This window comes from Marmota marmota, unplaced genomic scaffold (genome assembly GCF_001458135.2).
Source record: "Marmota marmota marmota unplaced genomic scaffold, marMar, whole genome shotgun sequence".
Classification (NCBI taxonomy): Eukaryota; Metazoa; Chordata; class Mammalia; order Rodentia; family Sciuridae; genus Marmota; species Marmota marmota.
The window spans coordinates 1,107,974-1,122,728 of record NW_025999913.1 but is presented as its reverse complement, the minus strand read 5'-3'; the positions used below and the strand labels follow the sequence as shown (position 1 = coordinate 1,122,728).

Genomic DNA, 14,755 nt, shown 5'->3' with positions numbered 1-14,755 from the left:
GTGGTACTGGGGATTGAACCCCCAAGCCACATCCTTATTCTCAGCGCTTTTTATTTTTCATTTTGAGACAGGTTCTTGCTAAGTTGCTTAGGGCCTTGGTAAGTTGCCAAGGCTGGCTTTGAACTTGCGATCTTCCTGCCTTATCCAGTTGTTTTGTTCTCAGTTTTAACAACAAAAACAAAACATACCAAACAATAACGACAAAAAACCCTGGACAACTATAAATCTGCACATACTTTGATCAATTGGAGAATTTTAATGTTTTTCATTTATCATTGTAAAACTTCAGGACAATTTTATAACATTTGTGTTCATAGCTGTTACATGTAGAGCAATCTGTCTTTAAGTAGGAGTAAATTACTCTTAAAAAAAAAAAAGATTCCTAGACAGTTTTCCTTTCAAGTCAAGCATCTTATTATTTAAATAAACTTCCTGTTTAAAATAAAAATAAATAAATAAAATAAATGGTGCTGGGTGAATGGCATGTTTTTTGGGAGGAAGGGAGAAATTTGATAATTAGATTTATTTTTTAAAAAACAAGGAGTAATAAGTACAACCTTAAATCAACAGAATTTTACAGTAGACTTTTCAAGTATTTAATTTTTGACTATGTAAATGTAAACCATTGCTTGGAATGAATGTTCTTTTCAACAATAAGCAAAAAAAAATATGCTTGATTTAAGAACATACATTTAATAATTTAACTTCTTAACAAAACATCAAAAGTGAATTGATTAATGATCAAAATAAATCTTAGGCTATGAAAAGAAGAATATGATCCCCAAAAGCAGCACAAATCTCACCTCCTTCAGAGGCATGCGAATAGCAATATTAACAAAATATGAACAGAACTGAGCTGTTAGTTACAATAAGATGCATAGAAAACTGCTTTTAACAGGGAGGATCCCTAGAAGATTGCAGTGAAGAATCATACAGTGCCTTAAAATTTTCACTTACTCATTCTGCAAAGGCTCATTAATGGTCTGTTGGGTTACTCAGAGGATTTGATCTTCTCAGCAAGCAGCTTCTAAACACAGTTCTGGAATGTTAGTTGCAATTTCCACTTGAAGGGTGTGCTGCCTTCAAATCTTGATCTAGATCTACCAGCAGGTCTTTTTCATCCTCTAAGCCTATGGAGAGTCGAATCAGGATATCCCTGTCATTCTCTGGCACTGATGCATGGGTCTTGATTGCTGGAAGCTCAACAAGACTTTTGTATCCTCCCAATCTTTCAGCCAGAGTAAATAACTTTAGTTTCTTAGGGAAAGTCTCAGCATGTTGAAGAGTGCCCTTAATTAAAAAAAAAAAAAAAAGGTGATCATCTCGGGGCAACCTGTGCCCTGCCACTTTGCCAACTCATGCTGTGGATGGGAGAGCGAACCAGGATAAATAACTTTTTCTATCCGGGGATTAGATTCTAGGAATTGGGCAACAGCCATTCCATTTTTGAAATGCTTCTCCATTTGGATTTGCAGAGTCTTCAGGCCTCTATTGCAGAGGTAACAGTCAATAGGAGATGGAATTGCTCCAAGAGCATTTTGCAAGAAATGAATTCTACCTCGGAGGTCTTCAGAATTAACAGACACTAAACCCATTCCAACATCACTGTGGCCATTCATGTATTTTGTTGCAGAATACATAAAAATATCAGCTCCCAGAGCCAAAGGCCGCTGGAAATATGCCGACATAAAATTGTTTTCCACAGCCAAAATAATGTCTCATGCTTATGGACAGTATGTACGCAGGCCTCAATGTCAATCAGCTTCAAGTTAGGGTTTGTGGGGGTTTCAATCCAAACCACCTTGGTTTCTGGTGTATTTGCTGACTCTAGCAATTTGATTTTGGAACATTCAACAAAATAAATCTTTAATCCAAATTCAGCAACCACCTGCCTGAAGTACCTGTTCGTACCTCCCCACACATCATCCATGCAAATAATTTGTTCTCTTGCTTTTAAAAGATGAGTAATAGTCATAGTGGCTGCTAAATCTGCAGCAAAGGCCAAACTGTACTTGGCCCCATCCAGTGTTGCCACTGCTTTTTCCCAAGAAATTCCTTGTGGGACTTCCAGAATGTCTGTATTCAAAACCCGAGTGCTGGCCGGGCGCCCCTTGCTTCAATGTAGTGGATAGTGAGATGGGGGCACCACATCCTGGAAATTCCACTGCTCTGGTTCCTGGCCGGCATGGACGGCCTGCATGGCAAAATGTTGGAAGCTAGGCAGGAAACCGTGTGGGGAGGCATTTTTTTTTCTGCAAAGGAGAAAACAAGAGGGGTTGGGGAGTGAGAAATATCTGACTAGGAAACCGAACATCAGGACTAGAAAGAAACAGAGTAAATGAAGCAACAGAGAGCTCAAGTATGCTGGCTGAGCCAAACCCCGGTGCACGGAATGGCATGTCTTCATGGAAAAATATAAACCCTGGCCTTTACCTTACACCATACACAAAAACCAGACCTGGGGTGGGGGGACGTATTTTATCTGAGAGGTAACACAAAGCTCCTGAAAACAAAATGTGAAATTTTATGACTCCTAAGTAAGCAAAGATTTATTGCACACACACACACACACACACATACACACAAAAAAAAATTAGATCATCCCTAAAGAAGAAGATTAAAGAATTGGAAAAGTTAAGGATTTCTGTACATTGTGGAAAAGCAAGTCATCAAAGAGAAGAAAAATATTAGCAACCAAGGAACTGGCTAGAGAAAAGTCTTCTATCTAGAAAAACATGAACGACTATAAATCAGTAAGAAATGGACAGAAAGCCCAATAGAAAGATGGGCAAAAACTTAAATAGAAACTTTATGAATAAAATATAGAAATGACCAAAGATATACATATATATCATCATTAGTCATCAGGAGATGCAAATTAAAATCTCAACAAAACACCAAGATGCACCCATTAGAATGACTCACACTAAAAAACTGATACTATCAAGTAAGGACACGGGGCCAGCAACACTCCCAGAGTGTAAACTGGTACAGCTACTTTGGAAATTGGTAGTACCCAAAGCTGGAAAATCCATCCCTGAAGACCCAGAAATTCCATTCCTCTATATCCACTCCACAGAAGTGCTTACACACATACAGAACAAATCACAAACATCGATGTTCACAACAGGGTTATTGGTACAGCCAGAAAGAAGGCTGTGAGATCCAGGGAACCAGGAACTTAATACAAGAAGAAGACAAAGGGCATTCCAAGAATTCCAGCAGAGGAAAATCTCAGCTGTGTTGGGAGCCCTGAGGGCAAACTGCACAGGGAGGCACCCAGAGGAGTATCCTGGTGTGGCTGGGGGTGGGGGTTGGAAGGCTAGAATTAATGAATTACTTGATGTGAGTCACCTAGAGGGAAATTGCACCGTGAGATTATGAGATGCATGTGAAGAATGAGGATGGCACACGCATGCATGCACACACAAACACACATACACACACAAGTAATTAAACAAAGATATGTCAATGCTACTTTCAGGACAATAAATAAATAAAAAGGCAATTCTCATGGTATGCGCCACAAACCAGAGGAATAGGAGAAAAAAAAATTCAAACAATTTTGAAAGGGAAGAACCAAACTAAAGAACCCATCCTGAGTGATTTCAAGGCTTATTCTAAAACAGTAACGATCTTGTTGTTTTAATGTAAAGATACAGAAATTGATGAATAGAACAGAAGATTTCAGAAACAGATCCACAAATACATAGACAATTGTGCCTAGAAAATTCCGTGGCCAGAGAATAATCTTTACAACTAAAGGTGCTAAAACAATTAGACAGATATTCATATCAAAAGAGCCAAACTCATATTTTTTATTGGTCCTTTTTCGTTACAGATGACAATAGGATTCATTTTAACATAATTATAAAAGAATGGAATATAATTTGTTCTAATTCAGTCCCTAGCACTTCCCCTCCCCTCTCCTCTTTCCTCTCCCTGTTCCTTCCCTGGATTCTACTGATCTTTCCATTATTTCATTATACACACACGCACACACACACACACACACACACACACTACACATTTTAAATATAAATGTGGACATACACAATGGTGAGATTCATACATGTACATAGGAAAGTCAGGTCAGGTCCACTCCACTGTCTTTCCCTATCCCAACTCTCCTCCTTTCCCACCCTTCCTCTTTGTCTACTCCAGTGATCTTTCTTCTATTCTTTTTCTTACCCCCCCCCCACTTATTTTGGATTAGCTTCTGCATATCAGAGAAAACATTCTACCTTTGACTTTTAGGGAGATAGGCTTATTTCACTTAGCATGATAATCTCCAGTTCCACCCATTTACCAGCAAATGCCTTGGAGTCATTCTTCTTTAGCCAACCCCCATCTTTACCTAACATTATATACAAAAACTAACTGGAAATGGATCATAGATCTAAATGGAAGAGTTAACACTATAAAATTTCTAGATACAGAAGGGAAAAACTTACTGACCTGGGTTTTGGCAAGAATTTCTTAAATAAGAAACAAGAAGAGCTGGGATTGTGGCTCAGCGGTAGAGCACTCACCTAGCACGGATGGGACCAGGGTTCGATCCTCAGCACCACATAAAAATAAAGGCATTGTGTTATGTCCATCTACATCTAAAAAAAAGAAAGAAAGAAAGAAAAAAGGAAAGAAACAAGAAGAACAAAGTATAAGATTAAATAAATTTGAATTTTTCAAAGTTAAAATGCTTTGAAAGATAATGGATCTGAAAATAAAAAAGGAAGACAGAGACTGAGAAAATACTTACAAAACATACGCAACAAAGGATTTGTATCGGGATTACCTAAACAACTCCCACAGGGGCTGGGGTTGTGGCTCAGGGGTAGACCACTTGCCTCGCACATGTGAGGCACTGGGGTTGATCCTCAGCACCACCTAAATAAATAAAATTAATAAAATAAAGGCATTGTGCCCACATACAACTAAAAATATTTTTTAAAAAAAGAACTCCCCAGATGAACAATTAGAACTCAAATAAACCAATTAAAATCTCAATAGAGTTAAGACTCACTTCACCAAACTAGATAGACTGTGGGATATAAGCTCTATAAAAAGAGGCTCACCATCCAAAGTCATAGGGATGTGCATATTAAAACTGCAATTTTCTGGTTCTGGTTTGTCTTTAGAACCCTGCAAGGGGTCCACAAGGGGCATTGCTGGCCAGTTCCTGAGTGGTAACGGTTTTTGTCTGGGGCAGGTGGGCAAAGCCTGTTTCCTCCATATTGCAGAAAAAAAGCCCTGCTTCCTGAATAAACTACAGAGGCTACCGGGGACACACCTGCCCCACCCAGAGGTCTCTTCGCTGGGCTTGGCCTAGGCTACCTTGGACCAACTTCTGAAGCTACTCCGTGGTCCCTGTAATGCCACTGAACTGGAAGTCTCCTGTCAATCAACTGCCCCCTGCACTGCTACCACCATCACTTTGCCTCTGATTGGCTGCTGCCAGCCTGAGGCCACCTGGAAGACTTCTTTCTGGATGCTGCTGCCCTTGCAGCTGCAACCACCTGCTGCTGCCTGCCACAATAGACACCGCTGCCCTAGGTGCAACTGAAGCCAACACTGCTGCTGACCCCCAAGATCACCTGCTGTTATGCCCCCACAATTGCAATTGCAGCTACTGCTGCAGCCACCACTACTGCTGACCCGCTGCCTGCTGCCAAAGACCATGGTCACTACCGCTGCTACCACGGCCTCGAGGACTGCTTCGGGGGAGACTCCAGGTTTGGTTGCACGTGGCTGCACCCATTCTGGGACAACAGCCAGAGCCTGGGGCCGGGGTGCCAACAGGTTTACCACCATAAAAGCCTCTGTCTGGGGACTCCAGATGGGACCTGCAGATCCAGTGTGGGGATGCCTGCAGGTTTGGAGGAGCCTGGGGTCTTCCTGCTGAGAGTACTGGTGGCCTTTGTCTTTCTGCTGCGTCTCAGGGTTGCTCCTTTACATGAGGATATCACTGATGGTCTCTCTGCAAATAGAAGCAACACTGAGATCTTGGGACTGCAGGTGGCCGGCCGATCCTGAGGTATCTGAAGCCCAGATCCATGGGAGAGTGACTGGGTTTGCAAGGGCTAATCTGAGTTTAGTGATCCCGAGAGACGTCAGAGACAGCGCTGAGAAACTGTTGAACACTGACAAAGACAGTTCGACTTTCCAGCAAGATTTATTTTATTTTTCTATTTGCTAATATCTCTACTATATTTGGAAAAGGATGTTTTTTATGCATCAGTGTGTGGAGAACAAGGATATATGAATGGTGTTTGCATTTTTGTTGTATTCTTATGTATTTAAATTTTTCTATTTGTTCTTATTCCTCCTCTCTCTTGTTTTTTTCCAACTATTCTCCAACCAACAGTCAATCTCTGTTGGCTCCTCTTCCTCTCTTCCTGTGAATTTTCACTTCTAGCTTCTCTCTTCCTCCCTGTCAAATATCACATACTACACTACCTCTGTTCTCTCATCCACCATTTGAAATTGTAAATTGTTTTAACAAATATTCTGTTTGTACTATAGATAGTTATTGAACTCATTGTTTTGGTTTAATGCAAGAAAGCAGTAGACGCCTTAGAGGGAGCTATTAGGTTTAAGGCTATACATGTATATGCTGGGTGCTGATGATATTGGTCTTACCAGTAAAGGCGAAGTGCTGGAAACCTTCAAGGACACTATAGGTCTACAGGGTAGAAATTATGCTGCCTTGTATCCATACTTCTAGATGAGAAAACACACCAACAATATGAAAAAAAAAAAACAAGGAAATAAATCACCCCAAACAAACCAAGATGCTTCAACAACAAAAGCCACTGATAACACAGTAGAAGAAATGTCTAAGAAGGAGTTCAGATTGTACATAGATAAACTGATAGGTGAGGTAAAGGACAGTAAAAGGAGTGAAATCAAAGAAAAAATACAGGAAGTAAAAGATCACTTCAATAAAGAGTTAGAGATCGTGAAAGAAAACCAAGCATAAATCCTTGAAATGAAGGAATCATTAAGCCAAATTATAAATTCAATAGAAAGCATCACCAACAGACTAGACCACTTGGAAGACAGAACCTCAGACAATGAAGACAAAATAGATAATCTTGAAAGTAGAGTTGAACATGTGGAGAAGATGGTAAGAAACCAGAACAGAACATCCAAGATTTATGGGATAACATGAAAAGACCAAATTTAAAAGTTATCAGAATAGATGAAGGAGCAGAGATACAAACCAAAGGAATGCACAATCTTTTCAATGATATAATAGCCGAAAATTTCCCAAACCTAAAGAATGAAATGGAAAAACACATACAAGAGGCTTACAGGACCCCAAATGTACAAACTACATCAGATCCACACCAGGAAACATTATAATGAGAATGACTAACACAGAGAATAAAGATAAAATCTTAAAGGCTGTGAGAGAAAAAAATCAAATTACATATAGGGGGGAAACAATTCAGATCTCAACTGATTTCTCAAACCAGACCCTCAAAGCTAGGAGGTCCTGAAATAATATATTTCTTTTTTTCTTTTTTTAAGAGAGAGAGAGAGAATTTTTTTAATATTCATTTTTCTTTAGTTTTCGGCAGACACAACATCTTTATTTGTATGTGGTGCTGAGGATCGAACCCAGCGCCGCGTGCATGCCAGGCGAGCGCGTTACCACTTGAGCCACATCCCCAGCCCCTAAAATAATACTGGGTGACTTTAACACACCTCTCTCACTACTAGACACATCTTCCAAACAAAAACTAAATAAGGAAACTGTAGAACTAAATAATACAATCAAGAGTTTAGACTTAACAGACATAAATAGGATATTTCATCCATCAAGGAGCAAATATACTTTCTTCTCAGCAGCACATGGCTCCTTCTCTAAAATGGATCATATCTTATGCCACAAAGCAACTCTTAGTCAATACAAAAAAAAAAAAAAGGAGATAATACCCTGCATCCTATCAGACCACAATGGAATGAAATTAGAAATCAACAATAAAATAAAAAATACAAACTACTGTAACAAATGGAGACTGAATGATACACTATTGAATGATGAATGGATAGTAAAATAAATCAAGGATGAAATAAAAAAATTCCTAGAGGTAAATGAGAACACTAAGAGAACATATCAAAATCTCTGGGACACTATGAAGGCAGTACTCAGAGGAAAGTTTATTGCATTGAGCACATTCATCAAAAGAATAAAACATCTACAAATAAATGATGTAACACTACATCTCAAAGCCATAAAAAAATAAAAACACATCATTCCAAAAAATAGTAGAAGACAGTAAATAACTAAAATAATTGAAATTGATAAAATTGAAACACACAAACAAACAAAAAACAATTGAAAAAATTGACAAAACAAAAACTTGGTTCTTTGAAACAAATAAAATAGATAACCCCCTGGCCATGCTAACAAAGAGAAAAAGAGAGAAAACTCAAATTACTTAAATACAACACAAAGAAGGAATTTCACAATGGACAAGTCTGAAATACAGAAGATAATTAGAAACTATTTTGAAAATTTATATTCCAGTAAAATAGAAAATATCAAAGACATCGACAAATTTCTAGAGACATATGACCTACCCAAACTGAATGAGGAGGTCGTACATGACTTAAACAGATCAATTTCAAGTAATGAAATAGAAACTCCATTCAAAAAAAAAAAAAAAAAGCCTACCAACCAAGAAAAGCCCAGGACCAGATGGATTCTTAGCTGAGTTCTACAAGACTTTTAAAGAAGAATTAACACCAATACTCCTCAAAGTATTCCACGAAATAGAAAAGGAGGGAACCCTTCCAAACTCATTCTACAGGCTAATATCATCCTGATACCAAAAACAGACAAAGACACATCAAGGAAAGAAAATTTCAGACAAATATCCCTGATGAACATAGCTGGAAAAATTCTCAATACAATTCTGGCAAATCGCACACAAAAACATATTTTTAAAATAGTGCACCACAATCAAGTGGGGTTCATCCTAGGGATGCAGGGTTGGTTCAACATACAGAAATCAATAAATGTAATTCATCATATTAATAGACTTAAGAACAAAAATCTGGGCTGGGGATGTGGCTCAAGCGGTAGCGCGCTCACCTGGCATGCGTGCGGCCCGGGTTCGATCCTCAGCACCACATACAGACAAAGATGTGTCCGCCAAATATTAAAAGTAAATATTAAAAAAAAAAAAAAAAAAAAAAAAAATCTAGGGGAGGGGAGGGTGGATAGTAGGGGATAGGAAAAGTAGCAGAATACAACAGTCACTAATATGCCATTATGTAAAAATGTGAGTGTGTAACCGATGTGATTCTGCAATTTGTATTTGGGGTAAAAATGGGAGTTCATAACCCAATTGAGTCAAATGTATGAAAGATGATATATCATGAGCTTTGTAATGTTTTGAACAACCAATAAAAAAAATTTTAAAAATTAAAAAAAGAACAAAAATCATATGATTATCTCAATAGATACAGAAAAAGCATTTGACAAAATATAGCATATCTTCATGTTCAAAACACTAGAAAGACTAGGAATAATAGGAACATACCTCGACATTGTAAAAGCTATCTATGCTAATCCCAAGGCCAGCATCATTCTAAATGGATAAAAACCTAAACCATTCCCTCTAAAACCTGGAACAAGACAAGGATGTCCTCTTTCACCACTCCCATTCAACATCATCCTTGAAACTCTAGCCAGAGCAATTAGACAGAAGAAAGAAATTAAAGGGATACAAATAGGTAAAAAAATAACTCAAACTATCACTATTTGCTGATGACATGATTCTATATCTAGAAGATCCAAAAAAAAATTCTACCAGAGAACTTCTAGAACTAATAAATGAATTCAGCAAAGTAGCAGGATATAAAATCACCACTCATAAATCAAATTCATTCCTATACATCAGCAATGAATCCATGAAAAAGAAATTAGGAAAACTACCCCATTCACCATAGCCTCACAAAAAATAAAATACCTGCGAGTCAATCTATCAAAAGAGGTGAAAGACCTCTAAAATAAAAACTACAGAACACTAAAGAAAGAAATTGAAGAAAATCTCAGAAGATGGAAAGATCTCCCATGCTCCTGGATAGGCAATATTAATATTGTCAAATGGCCATACTACCAAAAGTGTTATATAGATTTAATGTAATTCCTATTAAAATCCCAATGACATTCTTCATATAAATAGAAAAGGCAATCATAAAATTAATTTGGAAAACTAAGAGACTCAGAATAGCTAAAGCAATGCTTAGCAAGAAAAGTGAAGCAGGAGGCATCACAATACCAGACCTTAAACTATACTACAGAGCTATAGTAACAAAAACAGCATGGTATTGGCACCAAAATATACCTGTAAACCAATGGTACAAAATAGAGGACACAGAGACAAACCCACATAAATATGGTTATGTCATACTAGACAAAGATGCCAAAAACATTCACTGGAGAAAAGATAGTCTATTCAATAAATGGTTTTGGCAAAACTGGAAATCCATATATAGCAAAACAAAATTAAACCTCTATCTCTCACCTTGCACAAAAATCAACTCAACATGGATCAAAGACTTAGGCACTAGAACCTGTGCCTAATAAAAGAAAAAATAGGCCCAAATCTTCACTATGTTGGTCTAGGATCTGACTTCCTTAACAAGACTCCTAAAGTGCAAGAAGAAAAATCAAGAATCAATAAATGGGATGGATTCAAATTAAAAAGCTTCTTCCCAGCAAAGGAAACAATCAATAATGTGAGGAAAGATCCTACAGACTGGAAGAAAATCTTTACCACATGCACCTCTGATAAAGCATTAATTTCTAGGATATATAAAGAACTCAAAAAACTTAACACCAAAAAATAAATAACCCAATAAAAAATGGGCTAAGGAACTGAGCAGAAACTTCACAGAAGAAGAAATACAATCGATCAACAAACTTGAAAAAGTGTTCAACATCTTCATCTCACTCCTGTCAGAATGGCAATCATTAAGAATACAGGCAACAATATGTGTTGGCAAGGATGTGGTGAAAAAGGTACACTCATACATTGCTAGTGGGACTGCAAATTGCTGCAACCACTATGGAAAGCAGTATGGAGATTCCTCCGAAAAACTTGGAATGGAACCACCATTTGACCCAGCTATCCCACCCCTTGGTTTAGACCCAAAGGATGTGAAATTGGCATACCACAGTAATGCAGCCACATCAATGTTTATAGCAGCTCAATTCACAATAGCTAAACTATGGAACCAACCTAGGTGTCCTTCAATAGATGAATAGATAAAGAAAATGTGGCATATACTCAATGGAATATCACTCAGCTTTAAAGAAGAGAGAAATTATGGCATTTGCCTGTAAATGGATGGAGTTGGAGAATATCATGCTAAGTGAAATAAGCCAATCCCCCAAAACCAAAGGCTGAATGTTTTCTCTAATATGTGGATGCTAATTCATAATAAGACAGGGAACACTAGAGAAGAACAGTGTTACCTTAGATTAGGTAGAGGGAAGTGAAGAGAGGGGAAGGAGGGGGATGTGGGAATAGGAAAGATAGTAGAATGAAACAGAAATTATTATTTTATGTGTGTATATATATGATTGCATGACCAGTATGATTCTACAACATGTACACTCATTATATCCCATCTATGTATGATATATCAACTTGCATAAATGCATTCTACCGTCTGGATAGCTAATTACAACAAATTTTTTAAACCTTTACTTTATTTATGCATTTATTTATGTGGTGCTGAGGATCGAACCCAGGACCTCACACATGCTAGTTGAATACTCTACCACTGAAACACAACCCCAGCCCTAATTACAACAAATTAAAAAAAATTAAAAAATAAAAACTACAATGGGCTAAGCATAGTGGCACATGCCTACAATTCCAACAGCTCAGGAGCCTGAGGCAGGAGGATCACAAGTTCAAAGCCAGCCTCAGCAACTTAGTGAGATCCTGTCTCAAAATAAAATATAAAAAGGGTTGGGGATGTGCTCAGTGGTTGAACACCCCTAGTTCAATCCCCAGTACCAAAAAAAAAAAAAAAAACCTGCAATGAGATACCACTGCACTCTTATTAGAACACATAAAACCAAAAAGACCCACCACTACAAGGTATGGAAGGACAAGAGCTCTACACACTGTAGTGAGAATGTAAAATGGTACAATCACTTGGGAAAATGTTCTTTTTCTTAAAAGGTTAAACATACTCATAGCATAACCTTAAAAGGTTAAATGTACCCTTCCTACATGTGGATTCCACATCCCCAGATTCAACCAACTGCAGATTGAAAATATTGCACATATACAGGATTTTTTCTTATCATTATTCCCAAAACAACACAGTAGAATGAATATTTATATCACATTTGTATTGTATTAGGTATTATAAGTAATCTAGAGATGGTTTAAAGTATACTGGAGGATTGGCACATGTTATCTGCAAACACTATACCAGTTCATGTAAGAGACCTGAGCATCCACAGATTTTAGTATCCACGTGGGGTGGGTTCTTAGAACCTATCCCCAGGGATACCCAGGGATCACTGTGCTATGTAACTCAACCATCCAATGTGTAGGTAAATGTCCCTTAGATAAAGGAAAAGATCTATATACACACAAACACAAGCACACTAATGGGCATGAATGTTCACAGCAGCTTTATTTATGATAATAGCCCAAACTGAAAACAACCGAATGTTCTCAGCAGGTGGATGGATAAACAAACAGTGGCACAGCATCTACATGATGAATACTGGTTAGCAATAAAAAGCAACGAACCACTAACACATGCAAAAACATGGGTGAGTCTCAAAATCACAAATGCTGAGTGGAAGTCGGGCAAAGGAGGATTCATGCTGCATTATCCCATTTATAATTTTAGAAAATGCAAACGCATCTATAGTTCTGGGAAGCAGATCAATGGTTGCCTAGGGAGGCAAGGATCACCAAGGGACATGAGGTAACCCTCGTGGGTGAGGGATATATTCATTATCTTCATTGTGGTGATGCTGTCACAGGTGTTTACAGATATCAAAAAAAAATCGCCAAATTGTACACAGTAAATGTGTACATGCTGTTGCAGGTGTTTGTATATACATATGACATGTATGTATATGTACAGACATTTATATCAAAAAATCATAAACTGTTCACTGTAAGTAGGCTGTAGCTTGATCCAGTTTTAAAGCCCTGGCTAATAACTGCAGTTCCTTTTCTTGAGCAGATGACTAAGCCCATTTTCTAACCACCTTCGTTATTGGGCTCCAAATTTACAATTTCCTTGCCCTAATCACCCCCAAGATAAATACCGGACAACCAGAGACAGTCCCTTTATGGTCTGGATATAAGGTGTCTCCAAAAGTTCCTGTGTTAGGCAATGCAGGAAGAATGTTGGCGAAATGATTAGATCATGAGAGCTGTCATTCATCAGTGGATTAATCCATTTTTTTTAAAATTTATCTTTTAGTTGTAGATAGACACAATACCTTTATTTTATTTATTTCTATGTGGTGCTGAGGATCAAACCCAGTGCCTCACACATCCCAGGCAAGCGCTCTAGCACTGAGCCACAACCCCAACCTTAATCCGTTTAGGTGGTAGCTGTAGGCAGGTAAGGTGTGGCTGGGGGAAGTAAGGGTGCCCTTGGGGATTATATCTTGTCCCTGGCTCCTCACCCAGGGTCACCTCCTGGCAGCCACACACTCATGACCTGCCTCACTCAGGCCTGGAGAAATGGAGCTGGCTGACCGTGGACTGAACCTCTGAAACCATGATCCCAAATAAACTTTTCCTTCTTTAAGTTGTTCTGAAAGCTAACACAGTCCCTATACCAGGGAGCCCTGAAATTATTCAAACTGGCCAGTTCTAAGCCTGCTAGCCTTGACTTGCTTGTTCCTTTCCACAGAGACTAAATAGAGGAGCCTGCCCATAGTTCCCTGGCCCCTGCCTCCTGACTGAGCCAGCTTCACTACAGTGGCCCTGCAAGGCGCCCGCTGTGTTCTCCCTGGGAACCGTGGGCATAACAAAGCTGAGACACTCCTTTGGTTGCTTTTTCCTGATCTGGGTTTGGCTTGATCACACCTCTCCTAGGAGAGCTGATTGTGGGCTGGGAGTGTAGCTCAGCGGAGGAGCACTTGCCTAGCACACTTTGCAAGAGCCTGGATTCCATCCCCAGCACTGCAAAAATAAATAAACAAACAAACAAACGAAAGTTCTTTTTAAAAGTCAGCTATGCCCCCTAAATCTGTTGAAAAACATGACAACAACAACAACAAAAACCTACTTACTGATGATGATTTGAATCTACTCACATAATTTTTTCCCCCCTGGGTATCGAACTCAGGGCTTCACAAGGCAAGGCAAGCATTCTACCATTGAGCTGCACCCCCAGTCCCACCCCTGTCACTTTACAGAAGAGGAAAGGGAACGTCATCTATTCTCTCCATATACGGAGCAGGAGAAAGTGGAGAGGGCAGTCCCTGAGCCTTGTCCTGAACTCTTCACCACACGAACAAAAGAACCTTTTAACTGCAGGTCTCTGGAGCTCATTAAATGAGAGGAAGTAGGAGTGCATTTGAGGCGCAGAAACTGTTCCTTTGCAAAGAAAATGAAAGCAATAAAGCCCGGGGCAAATAGAAGACAGCCGGGTATAGGAAGAACGGAACCAGAACAATATTTGAATAAATAGCAGTAATGACCCGCTGGGAGCAATCACCACCGAGGCCCGCCAGAGGGCGCTG

At 38.8% G+C, this 14,755-nt stretch overlaps 1 pseudogene; it reads right to left on the bottom strand.

Annotated features, from left to right (window-relative positions):
* Positions 1–764: 764 nt before the first annotated feature.
* On the bottom strand, positions 765–2,414 carry LOC107149410 (annotated as a pseudogene).
* Between the last annotated feature and the right edge of the window lie 12,341 nt (positions 2,415–14,755).